This window comes from Paroedura picta, chromosome 1, assembly GCF_049243985.1.
Source record: "Paroedura picta isolate Pp20150507F chromosome 1, Ppicta_v3.0, whole genome shotgun sequence".
Classification (NCBI taxonomy): domain Eukaryota; kingdom Metazoa; phylum Chordata; class Lepidosauria; order Squamata; family Gekkonidae; genus Paroedura; species Paroedura picta.
This window is the reverse complement of record NC_135369.1, coordinates 163,674,307-163,690,584: the sequence shown is the minus strand read 5'-3', so window position 1 is coordinate 163,690,584 and position 16,278 is coordinate 163,674,307. Positions and strand designations below refer to the sequence as shown.

The 16,278-nt window shown below is 44.4% G+C and overlaps 1 long non-coding RNA gene across 1 annotated transcript; it reads left to right on the top strand.

The window, feature by feature from the left end:
* Window positions 1-7,596: 7,596 nt before the first annotated feature.
* Window positions 7,597-13,891, top strand: LOC143819468 (uncharacterized). The gene is made up of 2 exons (XR_013224993.1): window positions 7,597-7,684; window positions 13,649-13,891. It is a non-coding gene; the product is annotated as an uncharacterized LOC143819468 (long non-coding RNA).
* The last annotated feature ends 2,387 nt before the right edge of the window (window positions 13,892-16,278 follow it).

The window sequence follows — 16,278 nt, the reverse complement described above, 5'->3', positions numbered from 1 at the left end:
ACAGGACTGCTCGGTCAGAACAGCACTATCAGGGCTGTGATGAGCCCAAGGTTACCCAGCAGGCTGCCTGTGGAGGAGCGGGGAATCAAACCCGGCTCACCAGATTACAAGCCACTCTAAACCACTTCCCCAAGCTGTGACTGGTCACTGACCAAGCTTCCATGGCAAAGTGGGGATATCAATCCAGGGCAGAGTCTTCACTTACTTTGTTTATTCCATTGTCAATCCTGTTGCATTCAGATCGCTTTGAACTCGGATCTTCCTCTTCCTCCCCTCCCCATTGAAACAGGAAAGTCTTCTGCACGTGGTTAGGGTAGTTCAGAAAGGGGGGGGGGGGAGCCAAGCCTCTTTCTTTCTTTTCTTGAAGGGGGAGGGAGAGGAGCCAGGCAGGGAGCCTCTTTCTTTTCTTGGAGGGTTGGGGGGAGAGGACCCAAGCAGGGAGCCTCTTTCTTTTCTTGGAGGGGAGGGGGAGAAGATCGAAAAAGGCAGAGAAGGGGAAAAAAATCCAGGACCGACAGAAGTTGAGAGAAATTAGGGGCTTCTCCTTTAAGACAAATTCGTCACATGACCACCTGTGGCCAATCACGGGTCCTCTACCACGGAGGAGAGTCCCGATTCAAAACAATGCGATTTTATAATATATTTAGGATTAAAAGCACTCCAAAATATCGCACAATAAAGGTAGGGTCACTCCGGATCAATCCTTCTTGCTGCAGAAGGAAATTTTAAATTGCCCCAAGTCCAAATGGGAATCACATTCTGTGTAGAGGGCAGGGACTGAATCGATCTGGGGTTGGAATAAAAGCTCCATGAAGTTTACACCCAGGTTTCCCAGATCAAACACTCTAACCACTACAGAGCACTGTTGGTTCTTATATGCCACTTTTCTCTACCTGAAGAAGTTTCAAAGTGGCTTACAGTCACCCTCCCTTTCCTCTCCCCGTTACAGACACCCTGTTAGGGAGGTGAGGCTGAGAGAGCCCGGATATTCCTGCTCAGTCACAGCAGCTTTATCAGTGCTGTGGTGAGCCCAAGGTCACCCAGCTGGCTGCATGTGGGGGAGTGCAGAACTGAACCTGGCATGCCAGATTAGAAGCTCGCACCCCTAACCACTACACCATCAGGCCACTGCAGTTTTCTAACCTTCCTCCACCCACCCATACACACGATTACTGCTGCTACTGCGGTAGGGTTGCCAGCTTCCAGGCAGGATGTGGCGATCCCCCAGAATTACAGCTCCAGGCTACATGGATCACTTCCCCTAAAGAAAATGGCTGCTTTGAAGGGTGGATTCTGTAACATTGTACCCGGCTGACGTCCCTGTCCTATCCAGGCTCCATCCCCAAATCTCCAGGTGTCTCCCAGCCTGGATCTGGTGGCCAGGAGGAGGGGCTGGCAACCCTATACTACAAGGCCCAGTGTGGCTCCTTGCCATTGTACAACGTCAGCAGCAGCGAGCTCATCATGGCTCTTGGCCTCCCCTGCCAAACTGCTGCAGGTTCTTCCCTCCAAATTGGTGATGGTGTCTCAAGGCCTGGCCAGAAGACTCCCTGCTGGAATATTATCGCTCATCTCCAGGCGACGGAGTTCAGTTCCCCTCGAGAAAATGGCTGCTTCGGAGGGTGGACATGAGGTCTCTCCCTGCCCCAAATCCAAGCCAGGATTTTACGCAATCCTGAAGAGTCCCCTGAGTTTGCAAAAAATCTCTGTTTTCTTCCTGTGTGGCCCCAGCTGGTAGATATAGATATCTGCAGATGAAGACCACATGACAATTAGATACGTAGACGGATTTGTGTGTTGTTGTTTTTTTTTACTGTTTGAGGAGCTTTACAAAGCTCCCGGGCAAAAATGAAGTGGTCCTTGCTTCAAGGAGCTTACAAACTAAGGCTGCCATCCTTTACGCACTCACCTGAGTAATCTCATTGAACACAGCTGATTTACTTCCAACTATATGCCCACATCATTTTGCTGCAACATTCACAATGAGGGAACCAGCTGAGGAAAGGAAGGTTATGCTCACCTGCAAAGTCTAACTTGTTTTCCTTCCTCCTTTTGTATTATGTCCCTTAGATTTTCCAGCATTCTGTCAGGGACCTTTCTGTATTGTTCTTTATTATAGCGTTTATTTTATTAAGCACTTAATAAATAAGAATAGTTTGTATCTGTGTCCGGATCGAAAACTGAATGTAACAAAAAATCCATCTTCATCCACTTCTCAGACTGTACCAGTCGGACAGAATGATTGATTTGGTTTCTACCTCTAGTGTCAAAATGCAGTGCCTGTCCTTTGTTTCATACCGAAGGATTTTTAAGGAAATCATTACCATATGTGAATATTTCTCCCCCAGAAAAAAATATCATACTTTCCATTCTTTAGCGCATGAAGGATTGCTGTTTATCTTGACTTACAGTTATGATCAGCTCTTCGAGTGTCGTATTTCCCCGCCAAAAGAATTCTATGCGGATTGAATGTTAAGGGTTTTCATAATAAACAATGAGAAGTCCTTCAGCAGAGCTTTACAAACCTGCCTCCCACACCCCCTTGTTATGAAACACTGGACTGAGCAGTTTTCAATGGGGCCTTTGTGGTTCTTACATAAATTTATAATTTGCTGTCTTGCACGATGAACAGAAGGGCTAATGGGCAACCCACCATTTTATACAATGTGTCAGGTAACAGTGGGTTGGTGTAATGGTTAAGAGCAGCAGCTTCTAATCTGGTGAGCCAGGTTTGATTCCTTGCTCCTCCACGTGCAGCCAGCTGGGTGACCTTGGGCTCATCACAGCCCTGATAGTCCTGTTCTCACAGAGCAGTCGAGCTCTCTCAGTCCCACCAACCTCACAGGCTGTCTGAAGAGGGAAGGGAAGGCGATTGTAAGCCACTTTGAGACTCCTGGTAGAGAAAAGCGGTGTATGAAAACCAATTCTTCTTCTTGGATCCAGCAGAGCGTTTCCACAAATGGAAAGGTATAGGCCCAGGGAAGCTCAAGGTATTTCTCCCAAACACATACACACACTGCTTGTCAATTAGGCTCAGAGGAGCTCAGAATGCTAGCTACAGGCTTGGCCAATCACCTCCCTTCCCACAATGGCCAAGCCCCCTCCCCAGTACCCACTCACATCCTCAGCCTAGCCCATCCCATAGGGTTGTTGTGAGTGTGAAATGGAGGAGACAGGAATGAAGTGAGCCACTATGGGGTTTGGGAGGTCAGAAATAAATCCAGTGGATGAACGTAGCTCATACCTGCATGTCTGCTACAGGAAACGGGGCTGCTTCTTCTGAGGCGGAGGGCATCTAGCTGGGAAAAACTCAGCTACCTAGATGCCCTCCTTACCTCAGAAGAGAAGGACCCTTTTTGATAAGTAATCAAAGGTCATTCCGCCAGGCATTCAGTTGAGGCTGGGTGAAAACCCTGGGGTATTCGATCAGGTCCCCTCCCCCAGCTCCTACTGCAGTACTAGACTGTGCTAGGAGCCTGATTCTACCTTCCTGGCTGGTTATATTCATCTATACTGAAGCCGATGCCCAGAGCAAATGGGGTAAGATCTTTTAAGGACGTTTAGTACACCGACATTTTTGTATGTGTTGGAGTTGTTTTAATGAGATATTTTAAACTGATATTGCTGTATTTCTTATGTTTTTGTGAACCACTGCGAGCCAGTTTCTGGGAGCGACGGTATAAAAATGCAACAATAAAATAAAAACAAATAAATAAAAATGCATTAAAAATAATTAACTCCCCCCCATTACGGAAACCCTTCCAGGGCTGTCAAGAAACCCTAGGGTTTTGCACAACCCTGGTTGAGAAGGCCTGCTCTCGATCAAAGTTTTTGTGAATCTAGTAATCTAGTAATAGTACCGCCTTTTGAGAGTCACCGAAGTCTATAACCTCAGAAAAGTGTAACTGCTTAAGACTGCACTATTGTGTTGTGTTGAGTTCCTCGATCAAAATGTTGATATCCAAGGAGAAGAATGATCTATAATTTAACAAATTAAGTAAAGGGACAACAAGAAACCTACGTGAGAGAGCTTGATTAAGGTTAATTTCCTGTCACATATTTGGTATGCGTTTCTGCCGGCTAAGTATTCCTTACCTTTGCAAGGCCTGGCCTATTACATAGCACACATGGAGAAGCAATCAATCTGCTCTTTACAGTCTCTTCAAACTGAATGGGTAATGAGCTTAACACATTCATTTTTCAGGACAAATTAAACCTGTCAGAGTGACTCACATGCCTATATGGAGAAAGTTTGAAACATATTTAAAAGGAAATTTACCCGTCAAAGCCGGTTAGGTAGTTGCAGTCTGAGCAATCCCATGCATATCTCTATATCTACAGATATATAGATATAGATAAAGGTAAAGGTAAAGGTATCCCCTGTGCAAGCACCGAGTCATGTCTGACCCTTGGGGTGACGCCCTCTAGCGTTTTCATGGCAGACTCAATACGGGGTGGTTTGCCAGTGCCTTCCCCAGTCATTACCGTTTACCCCCCAGCAACCTGGGTACTCATTTTACCGACCTCGGAAGGATGGAAGGCTGAGTCAACCTTGAGCCGGCTGCTGGGATTGAACTCCCAGCCTCATGGGCAGACAGCTTCAGACAGCATTTCTGCTGCCTTACCACTCTGCTCCACAAGAGGCTCTTCATAGATATAGATAGATATATATAATATAGAAGAAGAGTTGATTCTTCTATGCAGCTTTTCTCTACCCGAAGGAGTCTCAAATTGGCTTACAGTCGCTTTCCCTTCCTCTCCCCACAACAGACACCCTGTGAGGTGGGTGAGGCTGAGAGAGCCCAGATATCACTGCTCGGTCAGAACAGCCTTATCAGTGCCGTGGAGAGCCCAAGGTCACCCAGCTGGCTGCATGTGGGGAAGCCCGGAATTAAACCCAGCTCAGCAGATTAGAAGTCCGCACACCCAACCGCTACAACAAGCTGGTGTGTAAAGATAGATAGATAGATAGATAGATAGATAGATAGATGATAGATAGATAGATAGATAGATAGATAGATAGATAGATAGATAGATAGATAGATAGAGATAGAGATAGAGATAGAGATAGAGATAGAGATAGAGATAGAGATAGAGATAGATTTAGATTTAGATTTAGATTTAGATTTAGAAAAAGCACAAAATAAGGTAACCCTAAAACTGTGAACAGAGAAAGTATAAAACTGGCTAGGTGAACTTCTGAAAATGTTAGCAGGCCTTGACATGCTTATCACTGGCTAGGGCAGGAACACTGCTGTGATTTTGATGTGTCCACTGAAATGTGCAACCCACCAGTACTGTGGAGCAGTCCATCCAAGCTGCCGTGTTGTCAGCAAAATGCATATCTTGATGTACATTCAAATGTGTGTTGCCATCCCCACACCCGCCCCACGAGTCATACATAAATACTCTTATAAAACATGGATAAACGTGGACCAGGATAACAAGGATTTAAACCAACAAATCCAGCATGATTTATTTGGGTTTGTTGTCATGCTTCCTAGGAGTGAGTGTAAATGCATAGATTTTTTAAGAACTATTTGAATCCATTGAAACATTTATATCCTCCTCTAGTTTGCTCAAGGCAAAACTATAGCCATCTGAAAACATCAATCAGTATTTACAGTGGTATGTTTGCATATAAGTACACCGTTAGAAATAAAATAGATGGATATGAGGAACGTGCAGGGAAAAGGCAACAAGAGTAGCTGCAGGCATTGTAGCTTGCGGCTCAATGGCTAAATCCACCCATGCAAGAAAAGGGCAGCTAAAAGGAGAATGGATCCCCCAAAATGAGTCAAAGTGCACTCCATATTATGGATGCCTACGATTAGGAATGCATAATATTGTGGATGTTGGCAGAGTTTAAATCAGGGGTAGTCAAACTGCAGCCCTCCAGATGTCCATGGACTACAATTCCCAGGAGCCCCTGCCAGCAAATGCTCCTGGGAATTGTAGTCCATGGACATCTGGAGGGCCGCAGTTTGACTACCCCTGGTTTAAATAGTCAAAGACGATCAAAGCACCAAGTTGGCTTAAAGAATACAATAGTTTTATTATGATGATGAAGAGAAACGACTTGGTGTAGATAAGGGAGAGAGTCCCAACTGTCTGTCTAACTGTTGTCTGCAGTAATTCTGTCTGTTCTAGAGGCAAGCAGGGAGGAAGTGTACTCAAAGGAAGTCTCTTATTGAGCCAATCAGGATACTAGAGGAGAGGATATGAAAATATCAGGACGTTCCCAGTCTAACTATGCTAAATGCACATCTCCACCCATGCCCCCTGCAGGACACTCTTTATATTCTGTTCAATCATGCACACTGCATGTTAAATCCATGGGTTCGAAGGAAGTCAGGACCGCTGGGAGTTCAGTTGACTCTGTATGGTGGTACAAGAGGCAAAACTGAACTGGGAAACCCCTCAAGAGCCCCGACTTATATACAATCGTGAACAAAGGCCCTTTCCACCAGTCGACACTATAGGTCAATTTTGGTTAAAACTGATTGGATCCCAAGACAAGGATCTAGCAGCGTATTGGCTGATGACATTGCCCACTCCGATCCTTCCTCGGACGTTAAGCTCGGTCCTCAGTAGAATCATTAATAGAATCACGTACATAACACTGCAGATCCGGCATATTCCAACATGTATAACCAAAATTAGTTTGACAACAGTGAGCAATGCACTTTATACGAGACTGTCTTCCGCCTGTCAATCAATCCAGGCAGCCAATCTCCTTTTTTCTATGCTTCAAAGGTCCTGCAATGCCTGCTCATTTTTTAAAAAAATTAATACTTCTCCATTTAAATGCCTAGGCATCTAATCATGGATGCATAGTGCTTTTTAAATGCCACCCCTCATGGAATCACGAGTCTTAATACTTTTAAAAATTAATCTCATTCCTGATTTGGGGGGGAGGGGGGCTTTAGAGAGGCATGCTTTGTGTTACAACTTTGGGGAAAAATTATTTCTGGCATTGCCTGCATGCTGGTCCACCTATTCATTGCTCCAGGACCTTTTTAAAAAGACATTCCCGTCCCCGGGAACAAGAGAGAGGGAGGTGGGTGTGAAGGCTGGACAAGGCAGGTGCCTTTAGCACGTTTGAGCCTCCATAACTCCCCTCTGCTGGTTGCCTTCTGGTTGCTCTCCCTTAGCTAGTGCTAAATAGTTTGGGGAACCCACTTTATGCAATTCCCCAACTAGCGCCTTAAAATGGAAGATGTAGCCAGCCGGTTACTGCCCAGATGTTGGTGACATCATATGGAGGGGCCAGAATATAATGACTACGTAAAATAAGCATTTCACTACATTTAACTGGTGCGGAAATCCCGAGAGTCTTGTTGGGACTACTACAAACGCAGCCTCCTTGCTGAGATAACGCCACACATTATCCCAAGGGAGGCGATTCTTCTTGCATTAAAGAGTGCCATGGATTTTACAGTGAGCCCTGTGCTAATGGTCTCTGTCTTTTTCGAGCCCCAGGTCCCCTTTCGATTGTCCTTGTTCTTCCCTCAAGCTGTTCGATGCTAAACACGGTGCCATTAAGGGAGATCAAAACCGGTATCAATACTGTGTATCAATAATAATGTGCATTTGCAGTTAACCAGATGGAACGGGAATCTCCTGCTGTGAATACCTTGGAGAGAACAAGGAGAAGTGTATTAGCTTATCTGGTTCAGACCTGGTGAGTTACTATGCCAACAACAACAAGAAGAAGATTCGACTCTTGAAATGTGTCGTTTAGGAAATGTGGTTACGCACACAGCACAATGGGTCATTCCACTGTGTTCAGCTTAGCAGTTTGTGTGTGTGTGTGTGTGTTTTTTTTTCAACCTAGTTTTGCTCTCTTCTTATTTCAGCCATGATGGTCTAACATATGAAATGCTGGCAGTAAGCCGGGGCTGGGGGCGAGACCAAACACAGGAAATGCAGCCTGTTCTTTGAGACATACAATGCCTGGTAATGTGACATGCTCGGCAAAGCAAACCTGATCTCGGTTATCGTCCGATTCATATGGTGATCCAGCCATCGGTGACCCTGACACAATTTGATTTCAGTAAGGGTGCAATCCCTTGATCACTATGGAGGTTCACTGGAAGATGGCAAAATGTCTCCAGCAAAATAAACAGGGGCGGTTTATCCATGTAGCACTGGATACCTCCCGACCCCCCCCCCCCATGGATGAGGGCTGTAACCTCTCCCCTCCCCCTTTTCCCTCTTTAAGGACACTCAGAGTGACACCCCTTTCCACTATGGGGAGCCCTTGCACCCCCAGTCTGAGTGCTTCTGGCATGATTGTACTCTGCTAGGGCTCCGTAAATCCATCAACTGGCTCCAGTGCTTTGGCCCTGCGAATCCTTAAACCACTCCTGAAGATGAAATCACCCTTTCCTCCCTTTCTGTCCCTCTTTTCTACACTTCTCATTAATTACTCTCTTCCTAGACATGATTTTTCCATGTTCCCACTTTATGTTCAAGTCTTGGTCTCAACTCCTCCTTCCTTTCCTACTTGGCAATTTAGAATGTACTTCATAGTAGTTGGTTGTAACATCAATAATCTCTGCTGTGCAGATGATACAACACTCCTTGCTGAATCGGAGCGTGATCTGAAGACCTTGATAAAGAGACTAAAAGAAGAAAGTGAAAAGATGGGACTATACCTATATATCAAAAAGACCATGACAACTACTGGCAGTAGCACCAAAGGCATTATTGACAACGAGAACATTGAATGTATTGATGATTTCATCTTTCTTGGTTCTATGATCAATCAAAGTGGTGGATGCAGCCGTGAAATCAAACAGCGAATAACACTGAGCCAGAACGCAATGTTAGGCATGGACCGAATATGGAAGAGTAAGGATATCAGCCTTAATACAAAGTGCTGTCTAGTCAACACCATTGTCTTCCCCATAACAGCCTATGGATGCGAAAGCTGGACCCTGAAGAAAGAAGACAGGAGGAGAATAGATGCTTTCGAATTATGGTGTTGGAAGCTAATGCTGTGAATACTGTGGACAGCCAAAGTTACCAACAAGGTAGTTTTAGAGAAGAGCAAACAAACTATGGCATCAGAAGGCACGATATTACGGCTAAAGCTCACTTACTTTGGATGCATCATGCGATCAGATTCGCTAGAAAAATCATTAATGCTCGGCATGGTCAGCGGCAAAAGGAAACGTGGTCGCCAAGGGATCCGCTGGCTTGACACGATCAAAGCCGATACAGGGATGACCGTGAGCCAACTAAAAGAAGCAGTCAGAGGCATGGTGAAGACTTTCCTATAGAATCGCCAAGGGTCAGACACGACTGAATGGATAACATCATCATCATAGTAGTAGTATAGTAACAAACCTTTGAGCAGAAAGGGGCCATTAATATTCTCCCATAATTAGTAAAGTGGTAAAATTATAGTGGAATAATAATATGTTTTAGTGGTTATATATGTGAAACAGTAGCTAGAGCTCCGAGTTCAGCCACTGGTTTATTATAATTATTATTGTGTGGGTGGGAGACCTAGTAGCCCTTTGTAAAGGCTACTTTGCTATATAACAAAGGACGTAATCTTTTTAATGTCAATAAAATCAGTCCCAGTGGTCCCAGAGCTTCTCATCTGGCACAACCACATAACTCAATTTGCCCCTGCTTTTATGCTAGCTAAAGTGACAAAAGTAAACAGAAATAGATTTCCTATTGATTTGCGAGCTGAAGAATTATTGCGACAGGAAGTTTTTGTGGATTGGAGCCCACTTCTTTGGATGTAAGAAATGCATCTTATATTGGTTGGAAATAATATTGAGAGGCACAGGTTATTGTTGTTATTAATTTGATTTATTACCCAACACTCCCTGATGGCTCATGGTGGGTTACATAAGTCTGAATAAGAACCCATAAATACCCATTAAAACCCCAGACATAAAATCACAAATCATTAAACAAGACCAAAAGGAAAAGGATCAAAAACCCGAAGGAAGACGCTACGGTGGAAAAAACAAAACCCTCAGTATTCTCAATCCCCCCCTCCAACACATCTCCTAGAGCAGGGGTAGTCAACCTGTGGTCCTCCAGATGTCCATGAACTACAATTCCCATGAGCCCCTGCCAGCTTATACCTGCCACAAATGGATGGATAGGCCAACTTCTGTTCCTATAGATTCATGATAGCAGCAAGCCAAGTGATTAGTTTTGTTATGATATTTGGTTTGGATCAGAGTCATATTAAAATTCCCCACTGTTCACAAAATAAGCAGATGTATTATTAGTTCAAAGAACAACATGACTCCAAGAAGGAGGGGGGGGAACCCAATCAAAGCCATGTACTACATCGTATTACATTTCTCCAGTCAAAAGAGCCTTCCTCCAATTTTTTTGCCAGATAAAGAGCTTCTTAATTTGGAGGAAGGTTTCAAACCTTGCTCGGTAGAGTGGTAGGATACAAGCTATAGAGTTCACCACAGGTTCTCCCAACGTGGCAGCGTCACCCAATGTGAATGCACAACTAGCTCTAAAACTTAAGCTATGTCTGTTTTATGCTAAAAATAATCCAGCAGCACACAGCTGTTTTTCAGACACATTAGTGATCCCACATCTTGTACTCCTAAAGATAACCTTACATTTTTTTCCCCCTCGTCATCCAAGATGGAGTCCTCAGAAAAGTCAGGTTATTGTTAGAAATGCATCGTATCCATTGTGGTGTCACCGTACTAATACCGGCAATGTATCATTCTTTGAGACATGCTGCATCTTGATTATGTCATTTACTATGTAAATCCTAAGGGTTTAGCAGCGTCCTAAGGAAACATACCAGTATACCTAGAATCATAGAATCATAGAATCATAGAGTTGGAAGGGGCCATACAGGCCATCTAGTCCAACCCCCTGCTCAACATCTAGTCCAACCCCCTCCTCAGCCAAGCAGCATCAACTTCATTCAGAAAATAGCACTTATCCTTTAGCTGTTCCTGGAACGAGACAAAAACGGAGCCGCTTCCCCCTTTAGCATCATTACCCTTGATATTCCATCCCCTTTGCTCAACACAGATCTTCTTGCATCTGATGAAATGATTCTGTTGCTATGTCTGCACTTCAGCTCCTGACACCTTCTCGATTCACTTTCTCTGCTGATCTAATTACAGACTAATGAGCAAGACAACAGTCCAATTTGTTGCATGAATCAGGTGGTGGAGATGTTGTGGCCCACTAACATAAGGACGGGCCTTGGGAATGCCTTGCAGAAGAAAAGGGCAGGCAGTACCAGAAAAACCAATCAGAACTCAGAGGCAGAATTGTAAACTGGTGTTTAGAAGGAGTGAGTAATCCATGCCCAGAGCTTTCCAATAACCCTGTCCTTCGAGGGAGCTGTATCAATTGAAAGTTGAAATAAATGAAAACTGTCTGACCCTAGGGAAGATGGTAATTGAAAGAGTTAGGCAAATTATAATGAATTACTGCGTTTGAGGACTCGTTGGAGGTTCCATCTCTCCTTTAATTTCCTTGTGAACATCCTGCTGTACTGATCGATGATCTTAAAATATGTCAAGAATGTGCAAAATAAAATATATAAGAATGAGTAAGGATGATCAAAGAGCCTCTTGTGGCGCAGAGTGGTAAGGCAGTAGACATGCAGTCTGAAGCTCTGCCCATGAGGCTGGGAGTTCAATCCCAGCAGCCGGCTCAAGGTTGACTCAGCCTTCCATCTTTCCGAGGTCGGTAAAATGAGTACCCAGCTTGCTGGGGGGTAAAACGGTAATGACTGGGGAAGGCACTGGCAAACCACCCTGTATTGAGTCTGCCATAAAAACGCTAGGGGGCGTCACCCCAAGGGTCAGACATGACTCGGTGCTTGCACAGGGGATACCTTTACCTTTAAGGATGATCATGTTAGTGTGTCCAAAGTGTGAAATGCTGAGACCCAGCTTGGTGTCGTGCTTAAGAGCAGGGGCTTCAAATCTGGAGAGCTGGGTTTGATTCTCCACTCTTCCACATGCAGCCAGCTGGGTGACCTTGGGCCAGTCACAGCTCTCTTGTTGCTCTATCGGCCTCACCTACCTCACAGGGTGTCTGTTGAGGGAAGAGGAAGGGAAAGTTTGTTTGTAAGCCGCTCTGAGACTCTTTCGGGTAGTGAAAAGCAGAGTATAAAAATAAACTCTTCTAAATTCTGTGGTTCTAACCCTCCCATTTATGTTGCTGCTTTATGGTGAGCTATGACCTTGGATCAGTTCTGAGTCCGTCACAAGGACTGTCATTGTTTGTGAATTCCCCAGTAGGAACTCAGTTCCCAGGTGAAGGGAGGCCCAATTAGGGTCCTGCCCTGTTTCTCCAGCCCAAAACAAATCCATGGGGAATACTATTTACTCCACTGAGGAAATCTTTGTGTAGTTCAGCTGTACTTGTGAATCTCCCAGTAAGTTGCCTAGTCACCCCCAGGGCCATTTCAGGCTTAGAAAGTAACCCAGATGTGAAGGCTGAAGACCCTTCTCCTCCTACACTATGGTTCCAATCTAAACTGGGCCCTGTAAACCCGGGACACGAATTCTCAGCAAGTACACAACGATCGTGCAGACCCAGGCAGGATCTGGGAGGAAAACAAAACGTAGCTAGCCTCTTAATCTAAACTGGCTTGTAGCATTTCCTGGGATTGTTGCTGAGCCCTGCTCCTTCAGAGCAAAGAAGTTGTTCCTAGTCCATTCATGTTGGTGCATCCCTTATAAGGTAAAGGTAAAGGTATCCCCTGTGCAAGCACCGGGTCATGTCTGACCCTTGGGGTGACGCCCTCTAGCGTTTTCTTGGCAGACTCAATACGGGGTGGTTTGCCAGTGCCTTCCCCAGTCATCACCGTTTACCCCCCAGCAAGCTGGGTACTCATTTTACCGACCTCGGAAGGATGGAAGGCTGAGTCGACCTTGAGCCGGCTGCTGGGATCGAACTCCCAGCCTCATGGGCAAAGCTTTCAGACAGCTGCCTTACCACTCTGCGCCACAAGAGGCTCTATGCACAAGAGGCTCTATCCCTTATGCATACACCTTATTGTGGTGTTGTGCTCTTGGAACTACAGTACCCAACCATGCGGGGGGGGGGGGGAGCCTGGAAATACAGCCCTTGACAATAGCTGGATGGGGGTACTACAGCCTCTTAAAATAGCTGCAAGGAACAATACTTTACCGGTCAAAATGTTTGTGCCTTTACCTCCCAAATGGTCAGCTGGACCAACAATGCTTGGAATTTCTCTTTGCATTCTGAGTCAGAATTGGGGGGGTGGGGATGCTGCTCAAATTGTAATGCAGAGGAGCATTAAAAGCCAGAGAAAGCGGTTCTGAACTTTAATAGCAGCACTAATTGTAAATGAAAAACACGTGCTTGACCAGGGTGCAGTGGCCCTTCCCCTAGCTGGCACCGATCCTATTTGACCTGGAGTTCCGATCCTGGCTCTTCATGCGCCCCTGGTCATCTTCTAACGATATCAAAGGAACCCAAGGCACAATTTGCCACAGTGGCGGTTCAGGAAAGAACAGCAGTGACAAACAGAATCTGTGCAGATACTGTTTAAAGTCTTAAAATGGAATGGCTGTTTCATAATTCTTGTGCACAGTCTGAAATTATTATAATTATGGAAATGTAAACAGGATGCATGTCATGTGTTTTTACTTAGGTCTTGGACGAGTTATATTTGGCAGGGGAAGGCTTGGAGGCATCTAAAACGTGTAGTTTTGATGCAGATCCGTCTTAGTGGACCTAAAGCTGTTCCAGAGATGATACACGGTAACCACTGGCTTGATGGCGTCTGATAATGAGCACACTTTTTTCTTTACCACTTTAGGATTTGTCTGTATTTGATTATTGATTAAAACAGTGGTAGAAAACACGGACCGAAGGAATAAGAGGTACTTGGTTACATCTGCTGGAGGCATTAAGTAATTTATAAGTCGTCAGGAACCCAAACAGCGGGGTAATTTTGAAAGATACTTGATGAAAGAACCACATTCCTGAGTTACACAATATGTTTCTCATTATCTTGCAGTCCCTTGAATGGACTCAATAAACCTGATATTTGGTCATGAACAGTGCAGACAGTTTACTGTACTTCACTGCAATAATACGAGCAGGAAGTCCCTCTTGCCAAGAACAGATTCACTCCGCAGAAACAAACGTTTGGGTCGAACGGAGGGGGAAAGGGAGAGGTAAAGAAAGAGCATGTCCTTCTGCCCTCCAGCAGATATATTCCTTTGGCAATGCATCGGTATCCTTTGCATATGTGCATGTGGGTGGCCATTAGAAACATAAGCATATGCACATGGGTGGGGTTTTGTGCTGAGTGTCACCCTTTATATTCTGCCTAGTTACGCACACTGCAGATCTTGCACATTCCAAAATGAAGCTTGCTTAGCTTGTGCATAAATCCAACTCTGTAGTTGGGCATCCGCACAAGATACAAAAGGGCCGATCTCTCTTTTCCAACTGGGCAAATATCATTTAAATTGTTGTTCTTCATGACTTGATGTTATCCCACTGGCTATCCCAAGTGGGTATTTTTTTTCTTCAGGCAGCTTTCTGTGATCAACCTTGTATCAGCCTTGTAATCCAACCAGTAATCCAAGAAGTGGAATTCCTACATATTCTTATGAGGAAACAGAAAGCAAAGTGACCATCAGGTCAGATGTGATGTAAAATGTTCCCCAACTGTTCCCTATGTCTGATCCACTTCAGATCAATTTTACTAAAAGTATCCTCACTCAAACATGAACAATACTGCATCATGCTATCAACTTAAATCAGTCATAGAATCATAGATTTGGAAGGGACTTCTAGGGTCATCTAGTCCAAACCCCAGTCTGTAACGTTTAGGGACGTAACTGAACTTGCTTGTCTTTTTCCCCAGCCCCTAAACCAGGGGTAGTCAAACTGCGGTCCTCCAGATGTCCATGGACTACAATTCCCAGAAGCCCCTGCCAGCGAATGCTGGCAGGGGCTTGTGGGAATTGTAGTCCATGGACATCTGGAGGGCCGTAGTTTGACTGCCCCTGCCCTAAACTATTAATATTTCCATATTGGCCTTCAACTTGTGTTGAAATTGTAACCTTGACGTAATGTGCACAAGTGATCTGATGACCACTATGAAAATTGTTTAGCTTGTTTTAAAATATGAAGACAGATCATCCAATTTAATATATAATCTAAATTAATCTAGACCATCATTTGCCAGCAATGCCTATCTAACAACCTACACTGGACACACAGCTTGATATATTTGTGAGAGAATCAACTGGCACAAATTTAACAAAAGAGGCCGCAACTCTAAAAAAAACAGTGGGTGACACTTCAGTCTTCCCGGATGTAAGGTTACAGATCTGAAAGTCACTGTTCTGTTCAAAAAAGGAAATGTACAATGTGAATGTGCTAAATTAGAACTCATTGAGGAATTCCACAGGACCTGCTACCCTGGCTTTAACAGAGACTTCCATTTCCTTAGTTTTTACAATGGCTCAAGTTCTCCAGGATAAGGTGACCAGATTGTCCCACTTTTGGAGGGACATCTGGGGGCACCTGGCAAATTGTACTTATGTTGAAATTTAATATATATATAACAATACTATTTTTGCATTCTATGCGTTCTATGAAAATTTTTGTTGCTCCATATAGACCAAATTTTAAATCAACACACACACACACACACACACACACACACACACACACACACACACACACACACGGTCAATGGTGTCCTGCTTTACCAATGTTAAAATCTGGTCACCTTACTCCAGGACCCATTTTTTAAAGAAAATGTGTTGCTCCGCGCCAACATGTCTAATCCTATTATAACCATGTGTTGGCTTCAGTTGAATTCCTGAGAAGCTCTTCTATTTGTCCTACTTCATTATTTTGCTTATGTGTCCCTCAAGAAAGGCTGGAGTGTCTGATCTCTCTCATCATCCTTCACGTGTAAAGAATAGTTCATTCCAATCCCTAACGCAGGGAATCACAGCTGAAAGATTCATGATGAGATTCACAACAACCTGTCTCTACTTCAGCTCCCACTTCTGTAATTTTCCCTACCCGTAGTGCCAAAATGATTTTCCTTCCAGATATCTGAAGCGGGCTCTGACTCACGGCACCTCATACTTAAATGACTTCTTTTCGTCTTTAAAGTGCCTCTGCACATCTGTTTTATCTTGCTTCCACAGACTAACCAGTGTAGCCCCCAATTAGAGAAGGGGGCAAAAAAACAGGGTTGGAGGACCTAACATAAAGAAGACCCAACAAAATTCCTATATTTAACAATTG